The following is a 12,115-nucleotide window of genomic DNA, read 5'->3' as shown; positions in this document are numbered from 1 at the left end:
CCCGACACAATCCGCTCACCATTATACAAGTATTGTAGTTATCAATACAAACATCACCATCACCGTTTCCATTTCTTTTGAGCATTTAGTCATATACTTGGCAAGCAATGTTAATCTGCCCACGGGCAATCAAAGGAGAAAGCAACGAATTTGAGGCAAAGACGCTTGGCAAACAGCGATGTGTTTTCTTCACAACCGGAGAGCTGATGCGTTTTCTGGACCGACGCAGAATCGGAAAAAGGCTTTGACTAGAGCATCGGACACTTCGCAGCTCGGAGTTTTCTTTTCACTCTTCATCTTTACAAGCACGGATTCGATTTCTTGAAACTCTGATGATCGGACTATGATCTTGAGGATGGCGGAATAAGTGGAAGCGTCGGGAGATCCGTCGTTCCGGCGAGAGGCCCTGCTGAAGAGCATGAGGCCCAGTTCAACGTCGCGATTTCATTCCAAGACATCAGAGACGGCGATTTCGGGGTCCTGGGCGAATAGGGTTTCGAGGATTTGGTCCCATCAATGATGGGTTTTGAGAATATTGGAGAATTCGTCTGCGACACGGCGGGTTCGGGAGAGAGGAGAAGGGGATTTGGGAGAAATCGATCTCGTCGCGGTGGCCCATTGGCCAGGGGTGTCAACGGGCCGGGCCAAGCTCTGTCTAAGCCCCGGCTCGTATTGTTAATCCAAAGCCCATACCGGTTCAAGCAATGACGGGCCAAGACAATCCAGCTAAGCCCGGCCTGAAATGATCACACAGGGCCGCCCCGGCTACTGGTCGGCTTTTCCCAAAAGTTGTGGCAAATGACATCTCTCCTTAGGATGTTTACAAGGTTTATTGTGACAACTGTATAAAATCCACTCCAACCATTATATACCACATTAAAACGTTTGCCTGAGGTCCAAACATCAGGCCCAATAATTAATCAGATAGACCAGATGGAGGGAAACAATTTGAAGGGTGAGTATGCCTTGAACCATGTTTGCAATCATGTGGTCCACTTGAAATACAGAAGTGGCTGATGTTTGGGATATAGGCTCTAATAGTGTGACACATCTGATGGTCCAGGTGGATCTAAGATCAAAACCAAGGTTAAGCCCACCTAAGTCTGAAAAGTGGTGTAATAATGATTGCTCTAGGTTGTCTACATAAAGTAACTCTTCTTAGCAAGCAAACCTTTATCTTTAGGGGCGCACTCTGATGTATATGTAAGATCTACTCTGACTGTTAGAAGTGCACTACTACTACTTTAGGTCCATGGACAAAAAACTAAAATGTCCACCCTTGATATTTATAGGGTCCACCATAGTGATTATATACAATCCTTTCAACCATTAGATACCACACTAAAACTTAGGACTGGGTACTAAATATGGAAGCCTACAAGTTATTTAGGTGGGCCACAAAAAGAGAAATAATTTGGAAGGTGATTGTTGACCTGTATACTGTTTCTAATCATGTGGTCCACCTGAAATATAAATAGAGCTTATGTTTTGATACTGAGCCTAAAAAGGAGTGACAAACCTATTGGTTGGGGTGGATTGCAAATAGATATCATTTTGGGGCCCAACCGAGCCAGCAATTTAAGGCCTAAGATAACCTCTAGTGAATGAAGCTATCTGAAATTGTAAATGGGAACTCACTTAAACTATTTGAATTTTAAAATTCTTGTGTAAAGCCAAATGGGTTAAGTTGGGTTGATGGGCTTTTGGACTTCTTAGTCCAAGCTTGGCCCAGATTTAAAACAGGCTTAAAATTTAAGGCCAATCCTGCTCCTCTGGCCTGATACTGCAGCCCAAGCCCAACATAAAATGGGCCAACCCGGCCCATTGACACCCTACCACTGGCGTTACCTACGGATAAAAAATCATTTGGATTAGATAATTAGTGTCATATCTTTTTGTTGATATTTTAAAAATTGGCTACTTTAATTGTTTATATGTAGTAAATTTTTAAGTGAACAATCATACGCGTGTAAGTATCTGTTGTAGTGTGTGTGGGTGTAAGCATATGTGTGTTTAAGTAGTTTTATTTTTCTCTAGCTCCATGGCTTGGTGGTGAAGAGACTCCTATTTTAACATTGAGACCATTGATCAAGTGCCCATGTAGGTGGGTGGCTAAATATTAAAAAAAGGATAGTTTTTTTTTTTATTTGAATATTGGGTATTTATGCTAAAGAGTACTTGGAGTAGTTTTCTTTAATTATTTTTTAAAAAGTTTTATAATTATATTAGAAAACTTGGTACAAAATATGCTATTAGGTTAAGCCCATCTAAATGAATCTTTGAATGGATCCTACATTAGCTGATGTGGAAATTAATAAATCTTGATGTACCCAACATCACCTACTTAAATGGCCTTAAGAACCCTCATAAATAAAGAAAACCACTCAATTAAGGTTGACCATTACACATCTTCAAGTCCAAGGATTTAATTTCTAATGCACCTTTGAGTTAGTGAACATAGTGCAGGCTAATGGTCCCTTAGGTTATTTACTTGAACTTCGATCCACCAATACGATTGTCCAGTGGTCCAATATCAGATTCTTTATTTATGGCACACTATACTCCTGTGTGAAGTAATGGCAAAAGTCCAATCAATGTTGGGTTATTTTTTTATATGTTGGAAATCCCTTTCATCCCAACACATGTCAGGACCTTAACACAAGTGGGCTTGGGCCATTTATTCATTTGATTGCACAAATAACTAGGGTTAGAAGTGGGCCAACCTGGCCTACGACCACAGGTGTGATTGGGCCATTTTCCTAGGCCTATAGTATGTGCCTAGGTCTTGAAGTTTAGGCCTCCCAAATAAAATGACCTTGGCTTATGTAGGCGCTCTGAGGACCTTTTCTATTTAGGCCACTTGCACGCCCACATCCAGGTCCATAGGCCAGGCCTCTTCCTGATGCACACCCCATTTGTAAAACCCAACGCTTCTGGAGGTGGGGTCCACTTCACGACGTCAATGTCATTGATCCGGCCTTTCCAAATAGGAAAAGGGACATGACCCACCGTCACCTCTTTTGTATGATCATAACTAGGGATTTCAACAGGCGGGGCTTGGTCCAGGCAGAGGTGCTTCTAAGCCCAGCCTAAAAAGTAAAACCAAGGCCAGAGCCTGCCCCAGCCAAAGGAAAGAGGTTATACCGAGCCCGAGGCTAGCCTCTTATTTTTGCGTAAGATCTGGGCTGTTCATTAAGCATATCTCAACATATGATATATGACAAAAAATGTCCGTAAAGACCTAAATGGGTTATCCAGGCCCGGCCCTATTAGTAAAAAGGGACTGGCCCACGGGCCTAACATTTATCTAAGTCTCACTGAAAAGCCAGATGGGCCACCCGGCACATGGACAGACCTAACCCTAACCGTACAATTGGTTGCGACCTTAAGAATCAAGGGTCCATCTCAAAAGTGATCCACGAGAAAATAAAAGCAAAGATGAGGCACATTAAATGAGATCAACCGCACATCCTGAGGTTTCATTTAAGGGTGGTTTTTTATTTTATTTTATTTTATAAATCAATTTGTGGGAGAGATGCTTTAATAATCAAGAATGTATGGGAATATATGCTTTGCAAGAAGGAAAACTAGAATATATATATATATATATATATATATATATATATATATATATATATGGGAAATAGTTCTATGAGGTCGACCTCATGGGAAGCTGTGTGGGCCCCACTGTGATGTGTGTTGAACATCTACCCCATCAGTCAGATGCAACATTCCATGGTGGACCAAAAGATTAAAAATCATGGGAATCTATGACTTGGGTGGGCCACACCACATACAACAATTGAGAGGGGTTATCCTCCCATTAAAACATTGATAATCATTTATTTGGCCCACCGAGATCTGATTCGCAAATCCAGCCCATCCATTGTGTGTGTCCCACTTGGATGAAAGGTTAGACCATCTTCGAGCTGCATCCAAAACTCAGGTGGACCCCACCAAGTGCTTTTATATATTTTAGGCATGTCTTAACATGGTTTTAGATGGTATGGCCCAGCTAAATTCTGTATATAGCTTATTTTTGGGATATCCTATAACCAAAAGTGGACCCATCAAATGCACTGATGTGTGTGTGTATTTTTTATTTCCTGAGGTGGTCCACCCATTGATTTGGCCCGGTTGCATGATTCTTGTTCCTAGGTTTCGCTAAGCCCACATGCCTGTATAAGAAAGATGATGCACATCGCCACCACTTGTGCCAACTTGGCACATAGGTGCAAGATCCAATTCATCCATCAGCGTGGAAGTACTGTGAAGATATCGTGGACCAAGAATCAGGTGGGTTACTTAATCAGAATGGCCAGAACTATCAAGACAAATGCATGGCTTAAAGAAACTTGGCTGAAAATTTCCAAGCCATCCACCTGTTTCTAACTTCACGGACGACCTGATTAGTTGTACCGCCTGAAATTTATATGAGAGTATTTTCCCAGCTGGACCCACCTGATGGTCGGCTCGGATATTGCACTTTATACTTAGCTTGCATATCTGAAAGCATCTAATATATATGCCTTCTAGATCCTAGTTTTTCCTTTTTTCCTCCTTTGCATCCGCGTATGTACTTCGGATGAGCAAGCATTCGCCCATCACACGTGGCAATGTCAATGTCGCAGATATGAGCAAGATCCAAACCGTTCATCAGGCTAGCATTCTCCTTGTTCCAAAATTCAGGGTGGGCAGTTCATTAGGTGTGCTATGCATGTAACAAAAAGGGGGTATTCAATTTACACGTGCGGCCTACCTGAAGAGTAGAATAGCCAGATTTTGAGTCAATGCATGGTCATGGTGAGCACAATCTAGGCCCAGGCCTGTCTTATCTTGTTACCCCTTGTTCATACCTAGGACCAAGACCGGAAATCTTGTAATCAGGCCTCAGAACTTGTGTCCCAGGCCCAGCCCATGGGCCCCAACATTCATTGAAAATCCAGCTCAAAGAGGTTGTTCCAGATCTGGGCCGTGCCCGATCTTGTATCCCTACCTGATATGAGAGTTAGATCAGCGTCAGTGTTCTATAATTATCATTTTAACTATCGACATTTCAATATTTTTATATTTTCACATAAAACAATCTTATTGAACAGAGTAAACTGTATTAATTTTCACAGGTTTCCCTATCCAAAAGATTCTACTGTTGTTTTCCACATCACATTTTGGTTTCTCCCTATCCAATGTGTATGAGGCCATTCATTTGGTGGGCTGACTTGGCCCGCCCGTTATGGGGCCACTTTGATTATCGGTATAATGTAAGTGGTCATAGATCACATGATCCTTCCTCAAGCATCCGACAACTAGGTCTAGTTGCCGCTGAATAAAGCTATTTCAAACTGCTTATCTCGAGAGCCCATGATTCCAACTTTCAATATATATATAACTATCCATTTTTCTCATGCTTGTGTGGCCCAACTGATGAGTAGACCATCTTCTTTTTGTTCCAATGCATGCTCAAGTAGACCCGCGTGTTGAATGGCTCATATCTAGCACATGCTCGCCTTGTTGACACGTGTTGCGATAAAAACTTTAATCTCTTACATTAGCCTTTTGAGTCCAGGGTCATCTTCCAATGATTCAAACCATTTATATGACAAATCTTACATTATACAGTGGAAAGACAGCAAGTGAAATCTTTCAGTTGGATTATTCCAACCCTTTGGTAATTTGGCTCTTTTGTTGTGAACACCATCACTATGCCCTTTCTATGGTTATAATTAATAGGTGGAAATATCCAATCTTAGAGGGTGTTATTTTAATTTTTTTTAAAAAATTATATATATATATATATATATATTTCCGAACCGTGGAGAGCATCGTCAAATAAATGGTTTGTGTCATTAAAAAAGGTCCAGCTCCCGATTGTATCTTATTGCAATGTATCCGCATCCGCACTCATTCGAGCAAACCTCCAAGAGAAATGAATACCCTTAAATTAGAGTTATCTTCCTGAGCCTTGCTAATCTCACATGTGTATAGGTGAGCTAATGCACAAGCCACAGCATATGCTGTTGCCGAAGGACAAAGGTGGTCTGGGATGGCCTGTTCCTCTGCTTTGCCTAGGGTCTTCACAACATCATTTTGGAATTTGATTCCAAGCTCGTGGTGGACACTTTGCACTCCACCTCATACCACGGTTGGTCCTGGCACTATTGGAGATCGAGGATTGGTAATTTGGGGAATCTGGGGAGGGTCAACTTTCAACACGTGTTTAGGGAAGCTAATGTGCCGGATGCCTTAACAAAACTGGGTAGCGCTTCCTAATCCTTCCATTTCTTTTCCGGCTTTTCATCTCTGCTCCACAAGATTAGGGGGTTAGCTTTCCTTGACAAGGTGGGTCTAGGGTCAATCAGAACTCCCTAACCTGGGCCTCTTGCTTGCTTGTTGGGGGTCTTTGTTTAGATCTTTGTTTTACACATATGATAGGCAGGGCTGTCCTTTTTGTCAGCCCCTGCCCGAATGGCTGTACAGTCTCCTTTCTTTTTCAATGAAGATTGGCTTTGCTTGAAACAAAAAAACAAAAAAAGGTGGTAAACTCTAGATTTGTCGTGATATTATAAATAAGTAGACCACTTAGAAAACTGGAACGGACTTTCTCACAACTGTACATTTTTTCATTTATGGTAACATTCCTGACTAGTTGACAGGCATTTGTGATAGGGAATCTACATTGTGGTACCTTTTGATGAATGACTTCCACAATATTGCACCTGTCTTGCGCATGTCCATTGGCAGACTTGTGCATGCGTTTGTGGTTGTAGCAAAGCTCTATTTTCCATTTAAACCAAATTTAAAACCTAGGGGTGGCAATGGGCCTAGCCCAGTAAAGCTAGGTCCCTACACCTGATCCGACGGCCGACCGGTGCTTGCAATCTGGCCAGGTGTTGGGTTGGGGCAATCATGAATGGTTTGGATTGGCCTGTTAGCCCAGTCCAAACATCAAGTAGGTCGCCATTATGTAAAAGGAATGGATAATTTAAAGACATCTGTGAGTAGTTTCCATCTCCAATATGCTAATGTAGTTTAAAAACAATTTTCAATCCGTGCAAGTGCTTTTATAATAAAAACCTTTTACATGATGGTATTCCTCAACTGTTAGGATATCTCAAAAACTCTTTTAAATTTGGACCATTTTACTCTTTTAGTGCCACTAGGTGTCACCCTCTATTGAAATTAAGCTAAATGCAATCACTTGGAGCAAGGGTGGGATTGGGTTGGTTCTGGTTGGTTTAAGGACAGCCCAAGCCCACCCATTTACTACACTTACCATGAATTCCAGCCCAACCCAACCCTACCAACTCAACTTGAGCAACTTCAAAATCACTAAACTCAACCCTAACCCAACCTGACCCATTTAAGTATAATCAGGTCCGGTCAAACTCGCCCAACCCATTTCGACCACATGTGGGCTTACGGACGGAATATAGGGCTAAAGGTATGCCAGCCCAGCCCAGCCCAATTAGCGATTACACATAAACGTTCATACATCATATGAATAGGTCATCTAACCCAGCCCATTGATTTACAATATTGGGTAAGGTTCGACCCAAACCAACCCATTTACTTAAATGGGTCTCATATCTAACCTAAGCCTAACCCACTACCCGTTTAGCTTGGCCCAATCAGTTGACCAGCAGGTCCACCATTCCCATTTCCACCCCCACTTGGTACTCAGTCCTTTTTGAATAGTTTCCACTAAGTGGAACTTTTTTTTAAAAAAAATCCACCCAATAGTAGACGCACTCTAGCATTGCCACTATACATATGAAAATCTCTGCATTCAAAGGAACCACTAATCTTGTTAGTGGCCGCATGTGGGGACCATAGTCCAAATTCAAGAGATTATGATCCATCTTAGCTTGGTATTGGTACTTAGTGGGGTAGAAATGTACGGTTACAGAATGATTGAGGAAAAAAAATACAAAATATCTACACTTAATGAGCCAAATTCACAAAGATAAGACGGGTGGGATTGTCCATTCACGGCGGATTTTATTGGGCCAACACCACCACTATAGTCCACATGCTTTGAGTTGGGTCTTATTTCTTTAAAAAAAAATTTGATCTTTGTAAAGTGTGATAGCGACTGATGTGGCCCACTTTTTAGTACAACTAGTACCATCATTATGAAATCATAATCAACGTGTAAACATAATAATAATAGAAAAACACTTGGCTCCTAATGAAATGTGAACATGGACTACATTGGTTAGTTTACGCAACCTCAAGTTGGACCGAAAAAAAAAAAAAAGTTGGACCGAAGAAAAAAAAATCAAGCATATAATCATATTTTTAGTTAGTGGGATGGCCATTTGGCCATGGGGAGTTACTCAGATACTCCGGTTGCATACCATACTTGATATGTAGGCACTTAGAAATTGCACATGGCATATACATTAACTCAAATCAAACTGACCAAATCGTCGAACTCAATGTATCTCAGTAGCATTCCCAAAATCAGTTTGGTTGGGCAATTGTAGCCTCTGATTTGCCTCTGATTTGTAGATATTTATTTGTTGAAATAGTTGGAGGTTTTTCATTTTAGTTGTGTAATAAATGTCCACCAATTCGATAGTTAGATAATTCAATAAGAATAATTTTTAGTTTATAATACATCTAAATTAGGATTTTAATTAAAAATGCATCGAAATTTAAGTTTTTCAAAAATTTAAGTTTTAGCATTTAATTCTGAGGACCTTTCGTTGCAATAATCTTAGATTTCTACTTCTCTTAATTCATTAGGTGATTAGAATTTTAGTATGATTTTTTCCTTTGATTTATTAATATCAATTCTCTAAGCTAACAAGTCTCTCTCTAATCTATCTTAGGTGGAAGTAGGTAGAGAGCAACAGTCAAATCTTCTGATAGGGGCTTAAGATCACGCTTTCCAAAGACTCGACCCCACACATGCAAATGTGTGAAGATGATGGAAGAAGGGAGACGGAATCAATACAATCTCTCTCTCCCTCTCTCACTCTCTTTTGGTATAATGTTCCACCACCCTAGGAACTTCGATATATTATACCGTAAAGGAAGTTGTTGGTTTTTTTTTTCACACATGCACCAGACACACACACCCACGCACACTATAGTGGAATTTCATCACCTATGGGTATCGAACCTAAGAACTTTTGTTGAAACTCCTCATGGTCTACCACTGAGGTAACGACTCGAACCCTACTATAAAGGAAATTAGTTAATCTGCCTTATCCATATTTACATTTATGATTCAATCATTCTATTATCATAGTCATCCATTAAAAAATATATTCCATACTAATCAAATAATGAACCATCAAATCATCATTAAGTACGATCAAAATAATTTTACAATTAAAGCAAAATTTTAACAGTTGAAGACCTTTGAAACCGTTTAAAACCTTTTAAGTGTTGAGTCTAATAGTAAAACCATTTGAAAAGTTTCTAATATAAGTAGATTTAATTATAAATAAGTTCCTAAATAAAATTCGATAAATTTTTATTGGCCCATGAAAGAATTAACCCTAATGAACGTACCCAGTACACCCACTTTTAGTAGTCTCTAAGCAACCTCATAAAAGGAATTCAAACCATCTAATCAAGATCGTAATCTTTACACTTCTCAACTCTAAGGATTAATCATATTTTATACAACATCAAGTCTTAATCATAGTCAAGGCAGTGGGCCTTTAAACTAGTGACTTGAACTCAATCCTCTATTGCAAGCTTTAAAAGTCTAAACTTGCATCTTGCATCCATGATATTCTCACATTATCATGTAGGATAAGAATGAAGGGACAACCGATGCCAAGTTAGCTCCCGATGGTGGAGACCATCCATCCTGACTTAAGCTATTTCCCTTGCATGGGATGGCTGTACATTTCATTAGATGATGTTTACAAGTGTGTCCCAAGTACTTAAGATGGTTATATGACTGAATAGAATACTGAGATTCATAGATTACAACTCTCCATGGTCAATGACCATCACATTCAATCTCAGGTTCCCAAGGAAAACCCGCTGAGTCACTCCTTACATAACCCATATTCTTGTAAGTTTAAGGTAACACAACACACTAACTAATGTATATCATATTGTTCATAAGGACACATGATAATCAGGATCTACTATTGAAATTTGCCATTTCATATCCACATGACTAATAAATTAGGGCTCATATTGATTTTACACCACCCGCTGTTGAAACTAAGCTAAATGCAATCTCTTGGAGCTATGGGTTGGAATGGGTTAGGTTTGCGCTGGGTTAAGGACAACCGAAAGCCCCATTATCCTGTGGCTTGACTCGATTGATTTTACAATCACTAAGCCCAAGCCTAACCCGACTTGAACCATTTAACTGTATTCAGGTTGGGTTGAAGTGGACCAACCCAACTTGACCACGTGGGCCAACAAATGGAATATGGGGCTAAAAAGTAAGCTTGCCTAGCTTAATCAAGGAACGTAATAAATGCATTATGTATCTATGCTTACAATCTATTAATTTGTTTTAAATTTTGAGTTGGGTAAGGTTGGAACGTATGGCCTAACCCATTGAACGCTATCTTAGGTAGGGTTCGAATTGAACCTTATTCCCATTTACTTAAATGGGCCAGATCAGTAACCCAAGCCTAACCCACTACCCATTTAGCTTGGCCCGAACACACCTCGGAAGCGGGTCCACTTCATTGCCAAGCATGTAGGCCCACTCTTCCCATTGCCAACCTTCGAGCTCAATCCTTTGATTTGAAGAGTTTCCACTGAGGTGTTGTTTGTTAAATTGCAAAATAAGTCATGAATCAATTTAAGTGCTAAAAACTTAAAGTGTTGAATTTTAATTTAAAAATAATTTTAAGAAGTAAAATGAAAGAAAATTTTAATGTATGACTTGCTTTAGCTTTTAGCATAAGGGAATGAGATAACCAAAAGGACTCATATTTTAAGTAAAAATTAATTTAAGCACTTAATAAATTAAATTATCGAACAACCTAAATTAGTGAAAATCATTAAAAATATTAAATTTAAGTAATAAATACTGAAAATAAGTTGTATCATATGACACCTTAGTAAAATGAATTTGTTCATCCATCTAATAGTTCATGTTCTCTAAAATCATAGTGTATAGAGGGTCGTGGATAGTTTCATGGCCAAGAAGGATCAGAAAAGACCTGGTCGATGACAGAAGTGATCTAGACCGTCAGACCTTAAATCAGGTGTATTTTGCAATCTAGAATGCATTATCGGACGTAAAATATATAATTTTAGGGTAGAACGAGCTACTTTAGCCACTCAACCCGCTACGCTAGGTTGCGCAAGCCAGATTTGCGAAATACTACTAGATTGATGGCCGTTTCCCTATTTTAATTCCATTTTTACTATAAATAATAAGTTTTAGTTTGATTATAATTCTTCATATGTTGGGCTTTAGGAGTTGCGTCGAATGTGAAAAGAGCTTAGAATAATTAGGAGAACAATTTGGCGAAGCTATATAGGACAGTTACTATTTTTGGCTGAAAAACTTACCCTCATGACCATCTATAAATGGTAAGTTGCGAATTCTAGGAGTTTTAGTTATAGTTTGATTCTGATTTCTCTCACATTGCTTGGTATCCTTATTTAAAGGGTTGTGAACTTGTTTATTTCAATCATAGATCAATTTATGAATTTATTAGAATTTATTTCTTTTTCTTGCTTTCTTCCCTTGTGGATTTGAGAAGTCTCCATGAGGAGTCTAGAAAAGTACGGATACGGTGGATTTGGAACAGTTATCCTCCTGAGGAAGACGGTGCTCGACCTCCCCTTCTCCCCTGCCTCGCATCACCACTGTACACTTGAAAATCTAATGCACTCAATGGAACCACTAACTTGTTAGCCACCACATGCATGTGTGGACGATAGTCCAAAGTCAACAGATTATAATTAATCCATCTTCACATTCGTGCTTAGTGGAATACAAATGTACGGTTATAAACAGAATGAGGAGAAGAAAGACAAAATGCCGACATTCAATAAGGAAAATTCACGGTGATAAGACGGCTGGGATCACCAATCAATGTGGATTTTATTGGGCCACCACCGCCAGTCCACATGCTTTGACTTGAACTCTATTTCTCAATCATGGTTTGTCGACGTG

This window comes from Magnolia sinica, chromosome 13 (genome assembly GCF_029962835.1).
Source record: "Magnolia sinica isolate HGM2019 chromosome 13, MsV1, whole genome shotgun sequence".
Lineage (NCBI taxonomy): Eukaryota > Viridiplantae > Streptophyta > Magnoliopsida > Magnoliales > Magnoliaceae > Magnolia > Magnolia sinica.
Note: the sequence above shows the minus strand (reverse complement) of the source record.